Here is a 10,000-nt window from a genome sequence, read left to right as displayed (position 1 = left end):
TCTCCGTTTTCTTTTCATTTTTCCTGCCTTTCTTTCCCTATTTCCTTCCTTGCTCCCTCACCCTTTCCTGTCTTTCTTTCTTCCTTCCTTCCTTTCTCTCTTTCTTTGTTTTCTTTCTTTCTTCCTTTCATTCTTCCTTTTCAAATTGATCAAGGGCGAAACTCTATCACTACATCATTCTATCAACAACTATAACAGGGATAGCTTTCAAAGAATCACAACAGCAACCACAATAAAAGCAGTTGAGATACGTGCAGAAACTTTAGAAATGCTAAAAAAAGAAAAAAAAAGAACCAAAAAGAAAACCCTAACGGAAGGGAAAAATAAACACGCAAACACATACTCAAAACTTCCCCTCCTAAACCCACGAGCATATACGGTTTGTTCTAGAAATAGGTAACAAAGATATAGGAAAAGAATACACACCTAGTTTGGTGTCCAATGTTGGTCTATGACCAAGAGAGGAAACTTCAATATTCACACTAGGTTGCAAAAATCTAAATATTGACTTCTTTTAATTCAATATTTCCGAATGAAACAACATCACGTTGGCCAATATTTTAGTTTATGAATGTCACTGTTCGAATCACAAGAACGAAAGAAAAAATATATAATAATATAAAGAAAATGAAGCTATAATGCACAATGCGATAGCATTTATTTATGTATTATTGTAAATTTATAATTTATTATTAATTTACTGAAGAGAACATCCAGTGTAATATAAATAACGCATGTCATACGGGATGTTAAATAACAAACAATCGCTCAGAATGTCTTATCAATACTTGGTTTCGAGTGTGTATGTATATGTATGTATGTATATATACGCTAGAAAAAAATTGAAACATGCATACATATATTTGCATGTATTCAAATATATTTTTTGTTTCTGGCGTTCTCGCAATTCAATCACAATTTTCTTTAGCTAATGTTTGAATGTAAGATATTGTTAAACAAATAAACTTTGAGTTGACCGAACGGCAGAAACAAACAATAGTGAAGGATGATTTCGTTGGGTTGACATTAAGTGGGTGGTGGCTATAGAAGAAAGAAAGCAAGAAAGAAAATGGTAAACAAAAGAAGGAAACCGGTAAGGAAGAACATGATGTATTGAATTTAATATGAATTTAATATTAATTTAAAAATCAAGGGACACCATCGTTTCCTTGTGTAAAATACTTCATTCACATTATAGACACAATAGGAATTCGAGTTGATTCACGTTTGACAAATATATTCTAACTAGCTGAAGGTGACCCGCTCTACGCGCGGGTAAGAGTGTGGTTGTTACTTTCTGTTGCTTCCTTTCAGCACGTAAAAAGCACCATCCGAACGTGGCGGATTGCAGCGCCGCCTTGACTGGCTTCTGTGCTGGTGGCACGTAAAAAGCACCAACCGATCGTGGCCGCTGCCAGCCCCCCTGGCACCTGTGCAAGCGGCACGAAAAATGCACCCACTACGCTCACAGAGTGGTTGGCGTTAGGAAGGGCGTCCACCTGTCGAAACACTGCCAGATCAGACTGGAGCCTGGTGCAGCCTCCTGGCTTCCCAGACCCCTGTCAAACTGTCCAACCCGTGCTAGCACGGAAAACGGACGTTAAACGATGATGATGATGATGATGATGAGATTCTCCCTCTTTGTTTCTTTCTCCTTCTCTTTCTCTCTCACTTTCCCCCTCTCTTACTCTTCCTTTCTCTCGGACTCTCCCTCGCTTTCTCTTACTCTCTATCTTTATCTATCTCTCTCTCCCATTATAAACAACAAAAGATCTTGAGTAAGTTGAGAAATAAATATTTAGAAAGATCAATCATAAATATCGGCAGTAACAACGGAAAGGTCTGCTTCAAGACAGACAGCAAAACACTAACATTTAAAAGGGACAGCCGAACTTGCGAGCTGAATAAAAATAATAATATTGGAAACCAAAGTTTGAAGGGATAGAATTTGAGGATAGTAGAGTCACCATGGCTGGCATTTCTTAACGACGGACAGCAACGTATTGACAGTTGAACGGCGGCGTAAAATTTTGAACTTGATGTAAAAGAAAATCCCTAAAAACCAAGTTTTGACTTGATTCTTCTCACGACAGTAGACTCACGATGGCAAGCATTCAAAACTTCTTCATCATGGACGGCAACACACTTGACGATTAAAAGACTGGAGCAAATTTTTTAGCTTGATGAACAGAGAATTGCTAAACACCCGCTCCTTTAAATTTTAACCCTTTCCAGCCCCATTTATACCCCTTTTCACACATTTGGTTAATATAACCCGATTTCATTGGGTCTACTGGGGCCACATTTTATAAGATGAGGACTCAACCAAGTTTCCCAAGTTCTGGTCATAGACCATAGAACACTCAACCAAGTTTCCCGATTTCTGGTCATAGACCATAGAACACTCAAGTTCCAAGTTTCCCGAGTTCTGGTCATAGACCATAGGAACACTCAACCAAGTTTCCCGAGTTCTGGTCATAGACCATAGAACACTAACCAAGTTTCCCGAGTTTTCTGGTCATTTGCAGAATAAATAGAGACGGCGGAGTGGCAGACGTCGTTGCAATGTAAACATGATTTGTTATAAGAGAAAGATTGTCCAGATTGTGTTTTGGTGGTGTTGGTGGTGGCGATGATAATTATTCATTAGGAAAAAGAGTGAGTGAGTGAGGAAGACAAACATAGTTGTGGCGATGATAATTGTAGACCCCTTTTCACATTTTGATGAAGAGAAACCCGATTTCATTCGGGTGTACTGGGGCCCACATATAGGTGTGTGTGTGTGTTGTGTGTGTGGTGTGGTTGTGCACGCCTGTAGAATTAAATTAAGAGTACAACCACTAATAGGGAAATGAAACAGTAAAAAACCAAAAACAAAAACATAAAATAAAAATATATTAGATATATGTATATATGTTGTGTGTGTGTGTGTGTGTGTGTGTGTGTGTGTGTGTGTGTGTTGACAGGTAGACAATAGAATGCGATGGCGATGGGGATGGCGATGTAATATTTGTTACTGTCCATGGACGCTGATAGATACATGAGTAAATGTATAGGAAGGTAATAGATAAGAGTGAGTGAAAATGTTCTTGGAAGAGAGTAAATAGCGACAGAGTGATTTGAGGAAGACTTTACATTAAATACGGTAGTTGCATTGTCAAATGAATAGGAGTGACAGAGTACTGGAGGAATAGGGTGAGTTAGGAAGATGGCCCCTAGCAACCACACCTTTTAAGATAGGGATTTCTAATGTAGCCCACGCGCATCGTCACCCTCATTCTACATGTCCCTGTAAATTTTGGAGCGAATCGGACGGGATGTAGTGTGCATTGAAAGCGAACCAAGCGGTAAAAGCATTTCAGTTTATATATAGAGACTAGCTGAAGGTGACCCGCTCTACGCGCGGGTAAGAGTGTGTGGTGTGTTACTTTCTGTTGCTTCCTTTCAGCACGTAAAAAGCACCATCCGAACGTGGCCGATTGCAGCACCGCCTTGACTTGCTTCTGTGCTGGTGGCACGTAAAAAGCACCAACCGATCGTTTCCACTGCGAGCCTCCCTGGCACCAGTGCAGTCGGCACGAAAAAAGCACTCACTACACTCACAGTGTGGTTGGCGTTAGGAAGGTCATCCACCTGTAGAAACACTGCCAGATCAGACTGGAGCCTGGTGCAGCCTCCTGGCTTCCGAGACCCCGGTCACACTGCCCAACCCGTGCTAGCACGGAAAACGGACGTTAAACGATGATGATGATGATGATTCTCCGTATTTGTTTCTCTCTCTCCTTTCTCTCTCACTTTCCCACTCTCTTACTTTTCTTTTCTCTCTGACTCTCCCTCGCTTTCTCTTACTCTCTATCTTTATCTATCTCTCTCCCATTTATAAACAACAGAAGATCTTGAGTAAGTTGAGAAATAAAATATTTAGAAAGATCAATCAGAAATATGAGGCAGTGGCAATGGAAAGGTCTGCTTCAAGGCAGACAGCAAAACGCTAACATTCAAAAGGGACAGACGAACTTGCGAGCTGAATAAAAATAATAAAATATTGGAAACCAAAGTTTGAAGGGATAGAATCTGAGGATAGTAGAGTCACCATGGCTGGCATTTGTTAACGACGGACAGCAACGTATTGACAGTTGAACGGCTGGCGTAAAATTTTGAACTTGATGTAAAAGAAAATTCGTAAACACCAATTTTTGAAGTGATTCTTTCTCACGACAGTAGACTCACCATGGCAAGCATTCAAAACTTCTTTATCATGGACGGCAACACATTGACGATTAAAAGGCTGGCGCAAATTTTTAGCTTGATGCAACAGAGAATTCCTAAACAACCGCTCTTTGAAATTTTAATCCCCTTCCAGCCCCATTTAGACCCCTTTTCACATTTTGGTTAATATAACCCGATTTCATTCGGGTGTACTGGGGCCACATTTTATAAGATGAGGAATTTTGTCCTAGAGGTGACGCCTTTCATTTGAGGAACAAAATAGTTGTGATGCAAACTTGTCAGCACCTTTAACATAGGTGTGCATATTTTCAGGTGAATCGACCGACTACGTAATGCACACATATATATATATGTATATATATATATATATGTGTGTGTGTGTGTGTGTGTGTGTGTGTGTGTGCACGCATTATATATACAAATGTATACAAATGAGATATATATCTGTATAAATTAAATTAGAGATAAAACCACTAATAGGCAAATCAAACAGTGAAAAAACCAAAAACAAAAACATAAAAAAGAAAATATAACATAGAAAATATATCTATATATATAAAACTGTAGTTGTGTGAGTGTCTGTCCCCTTCGATTTAGATTCCTAACTACTCCCAAATTTTGCGGTGCAGTTTAACCAAATTCGGGTATCTTATAGTCGTGATTCATATCGAGCCCGTCTGGGTATTAGCGCGCGTCTACGATGAGTGTACGATTTTAAAATAATTTAACATCATTTTTTTATTCCATTTTAATGCATATTTTTTCGTGTGTCGATGGCGGCGGAGTTGGCGTCCACGCTCACGCCTGCACCTGTGTTGTTTCTCTCCCCTTCTTCCCTCCCTCGTGAAGCTGTGGGAAGGGAGTGTAAGGAAATCAACGTCGTAATGCGTTGTGAAGGAGACCAGCGTTCTTTTAGAACAACGACTTCATGGCTTGAAGTCGCCAAAACAGAAATCGCTAAAAAAGCTGAAACAGATCCACAAAAACGGCAAAAACCGCCACACAGGGCAGGTTTCCTGTGCAAACAATTTGCACAACCGAATGTTTTAGTTGTTGCACAAATCTTTATATATAAAAGTAAGTTGTGTGTCTGTCTCTCCTACGATTTAGATTCCTAACTACTCCCACATTTTGCGGTGCAGTGTAACCAAAACCGGGTATCTTATAGTCGTGATTCATATCGAGCCCTTCTGGGTATTAGCGCGCGTCTACGATGAGTCTACGATTTAAAAAAAAATTTACCATCATTTTTTATTCCATTTTAATGCATTTTTCGCTATTATATAAGGGAAGTAACTCTGTAAAAATGTCTACGATGAGTCAACGATTTAAAAAAGAAATTACTATAATTTTTTATTCCATCTTTAATGCATTTTTTGCTATTTTTTTGCTATAACTCACTAAAAATGCTTATATACATTATATATACATATTTATATATAGAACACACACACACACATACATTATATATACATATTTATATATAGAACACACACACACACATACATTATATATACATATTTATATATAGAACACACACACACATACATTATATATACATATATATATATAGAACACACACACACACACACACACACACACACACACACACACACACACATATAAATGAACGCAAGAATATCTGATTCATAATATTTGTTCTCATGCTCGTGTGTTGATTGTTGGTGACAGACATATACTTCAAAGAACGCCGCCGAAGTGATAGGAAGGTAGGAAACAGAGTCAGTGAAAAAGAAAGGAAATAGCGATAGTGACAGATACTTTAAATAACCGTAGTGGCATTCTGAAAGTTATAAATGAAGAGGAGTGACAGAGTACTGGAGGAAATAGGGTGAGGTAGGAAGATGGCCCCTAGAAACCACAGCTTTTAAGATAGGGATTTCTAAGGTAGCCCACGCGCATCGTCACCTCATTCTACTTGTCCCTGTAAATTTTGGAGCGAATCGGACGGGATGTAGTGGCATTGAAAGCGAACCAAGCGGTAAAAAGGCATTTCAGTTTTATATATAGAGATTATGAGTCAAGTTACATTATTTGTTGCATATGGCGGAATTTGATCTCGGACGAAATGCCGCTAAGCATTTTCCCCGGCTTGCTAACGATTCTTGTAGTTCGCTGCTTTATGCGCATCTTGGATCTTTTCGGTTTGAATGGCAGTTTTTAACATAATTTCTAGGTAACTAAACACTTTTAAACTTCGTATACTGGTAGAATGTGTTTATAAAACATCTTTTTCTCTTGGCTTTATTGAGAAAATTCTATAGTTTGTAAGATATTTGTTGTTTTTTTCTTCAATTTCTGCAATTTCATCCAATCAGTAACGTCTATTGAGTTAAAAAGCATTCTGTGCCGTATGAATATGTCCCTCGTTTAAGAAACAGATTGGGTTTATTTACATTTGTGAAGAAAAAAAGATACCCTTCCCCCACCCCTAACCCTAACCCTAACCCTAACTAACCCTAACCCTAAAAGAGATTGAAATGCAATAGATCGATTCTAGGGTCATAATTATGGGTGACAATTTCATATGACACCGCTAGAAAAAACTGCCGTTCAAACCGAAAAGATCCCACATCCTTAATAACCCTTTCTACTATAGGCGCATCGGTTGAAATTTTGGAATAAGGGTTAGTCGATTACTTGACGTTAGTGCTTAACCGATACTTGTTTCATCGACTCCGAAAGGATGAAAGGCAAAAAAATCGACCTCATTGGAATACGAACTCAGAACGTAAAGCCTGGAGGAATGCCTCGAAGCTACACACATAGTTATACGCACACCTATATGTAGATACACGCGGATATACACACATATTTATTCAAACCCTACACTACCTTCCCGAAAAGAAAGCAATATTTAACGTCACTCACAAGCAAGTATGATCAGGTAGCAAGTACCTTGCTTTTGCAAATGGCATTAATGACCTATATAGCCACGAGCAGAGATAAATGCCCTCTCGTCTCCCTTACAACTTAACCCTAAAGAAAATCGAAGGAATGACTGCTGGAGGGGGTGGTGAAGACTGCACCAGTACTAAGCTGAGACTCATTCTTAACTGAGCAGACAAAAGCAACTTGAAATCAAGTTCCATACATACATACATACATACATACATACATACATACATACATACATACATACATACATACATAATACACACACACATACATACATACACACAATTATTTGTAAAGGTAAGATCCAAGGATCCAGGTGTAGGAAGCTAGTAAGTTTCAAGCAGTTCGTAGACAGTATAAAAAACAACTTTTAAGAACAATAGTGGTTTATTGACGTAGAAGGTGTCTTTCGACTAAGGACGAATTAAATTAAGTTGGCGTGTGTGGAAGTAAATAAAGCCTTGCGGCAGGGATACAAGATTTCAGAGGGACAGGAAAGTATATAGATGTTGCACAGACAGCGACCGAACCATGAAAGAAAGGTCAGGCTTGGCCGAACACCGGTCACGTGAGGAGAGAAGAGAGAGAGGTAGAGGCAGAGGGACATAAGAAATAAGGGGGACCGAGAAAAAATGACAGGGACACAGTGAATTTTTCTCATCGAAGTTCGATCAGCTGACAAAAAGTTATTTTATAGTTCGCGGTTAGCAACTGGGGTTGCTGTGTATGTGAATAAAAATTAAAATCTAATGGATGGAGTTGATAAAATTCAGGCTAAACATGTTTCCTAGGAAGCAGAATCTTGGATGTAAAATTACTTTCCACATTCTGCTAACTAGGAAGTATATGTAGCATGGATTTTACCTACCTTAAATTTGGATTTTTATTCGCATACTTAGCAACCCCAGTTGCTAACCGTGAGCTACAACACACACACACAAACATGTATGCACGTATATATATATATATATATGCATGCATGTATATATATATAAGTTAAAGTAGTGATGGTAGGCAAACAATATAGGACAAGGATGTATTTGAACAATCAGAACGCGCACCTGACGCAAACTCCTCCTCTCCCTCGCCTCTCTCTCCCTCTCATTCCTATCCCCTCTCTGTATATATATATATGTACGTATATATAAATAGATGGATGAATTATCCTTTGTTTACCGTTAACATGGAAAATTCAATAAACAGTTACCAGGGTAACAAAATTCACGCAAGTAACAAGGATGTAGCGACCTATTCGAAGGTTAAAAACTCCGGGTTAATGTGCAGTAATTTGTATAGTATAAGTAAATAAATGGTGTTGAACGCAGGTGTTATTCAAATTCTTTTACTTTTGACATATGTTTCGAAGACAACATTGATTTTATTCCAAAGGAATAAACGGTGTAAAATAATGTAATCTTCTCATCAGGAGAGAAAGAGAACCTATCTCAACAACAAGACATTATAACAATTTTGCTGACTGTATAAATGATAAACAGAACGCTATTAAGTATTAAAAAAAACCGTTAGTAGATCCGACGTCAAAGGCAGACCATAGGAAGAGAAGGGGGTAAAGAAATAATAAGTAGAGAGCAAATAAAGAGGGATATATTGATTGAAAAAATGTTCAAAGGCTTGGAAGTAGATTTCTCTATTGAAGTAAAGTGTAAGGTGAACTAAATGTTCAAACTATACAGACTGGTAAAAATCACTTATATGAGCTAAAGGTATGTTTCTGCCAGTGCTTACATTTGTAAGATCGCTTATAAGTGTGTTAACAAGATGATTCTTAGAGAAGAGAATATGGAAGAGTTCAGAGTTGCAAATGTTACAAAATCCTTTGCCCTTGTCATAAGGGAAAGAGATGGATAGGATGAACCAATCTATCTTAAAATCCTTATTGTTGTCTTTAAGATACCAAACCAATTTACTTAGCCCTGTGCTATAACGTTTACTGCTATCCCTAAATGAAGAATAATGATTGGAAATTCTCTTAGATAACTGGGGAGACGCGCCAATGTAGAAGTAGACATCGGTACCGCAAGAAATTTTACATTGGTATATAGAATTCTTAATCTTAGAATTATTAGATTATCTTTGCAATCTTGGAGGTTGCTCCAATCTGGCCAGCCCCAAGGAGAAACTAAGCAAAGAGCATTAGATTCCTAGGAAGAAAGCAGCGAATGTATACGAAAACAAAGGCGGAAAAAATGGAGAAATGTTACACAAAAACAAATAACAGAACATAACAACAGGTGTCTTTTGACTAAGGACGAATTAAGTTAAGCTGGCGTGTGTGGAAGTAAAGCCTTACGGCAGGAATACAAGATTTCACAGGCACAGGGAAGAATATAGATGTTGCACAGACAGCGGCCGAACCAAGAAAGAAAGATCAGGCTTGGTTGAACACCAGTCACGTGGGGAGATAAGAGAGAGAGAGAGAGAGAGAGAAAGAGAGAGAGAGAGAGTGCTAGAGGCAGAGGGACAGAAGAAATAAGGAGGGGCGAGAAAAATGACAGGGACACAGTGAAGTGAAAAGAGGAGGAAAGTGAGCATGAAGAGAAGGCAATGAAAAGTGAGAGAGAAGGAACGAAAGAATGAAGAGTGGAATGAATGAAGTAAGCATGAAGGGGCTGATACAAAGAAGGAAAGAATAAAAGAATAAAAGAATAGAGTCGCACAAGATTTAGATAAATATATACTTACATGTAAGAGACCAAAGTGTACGTACGCCGCTACACACACACACATATTAATACAAAATGGGACAAGAACGCAGTGTGGCTGTGTGGTAAGAAGCTTGTTTCCCAACCACATAGTTCTGGGTTCAATCCCACTGCGTGGCACTTTGGGC

At 38.6% G+C, this 10,000-nt stretch overlaps 1 protein-coding gene across 3 annotated transcripts in view; it reads right to left on the bottom strand.

Moving 5' to 3' along the window:
- The window catches only part of LOC115211579, a 38,845-nt gene that overhangs the window by 18,973 nt on the left and 9,872 nt on the right, over window positions 1–10,000 (bottom strand). Inside the window, exon 1 of one of the 3 annotated variants that reach the window (XM_036503207.1) lies at window positions 3,741–3,752. The exons of 1 other annotated variant lie outside the window; for it this stretch is intronic. The gene's annotated coding sequence lies outside the window, so the exon portion shown is untranslated. Of the gene's footprint in view, window positions 1–426; window positions 563–3,740; window positions 3,753–10,000 lie in introns of those variants that run through there. One more of the 3 variants, XM_029780131.2, reaches the window with a different exon arrangement.

The sequence above is a fragment of the Octopus sinensis genome, linkage group LG5 (assembly GCF_006345805.1).
Source record: "Octopus sinensis linkage group LG5, ASM634580v1, whole genome shotgun sequence".
Taxonomy (NCBI): Eukaryota; Metazoa; Mollusca; class Cephalopoda; order Octopoda; family Octopodidae; genus Octopus; species Octopus sinensis.
The sequence above is the reverse complement of the archived record's forward strand: the minus strand, read 5'-3'. Positions and strand labels throughout refer to the sequence as shown.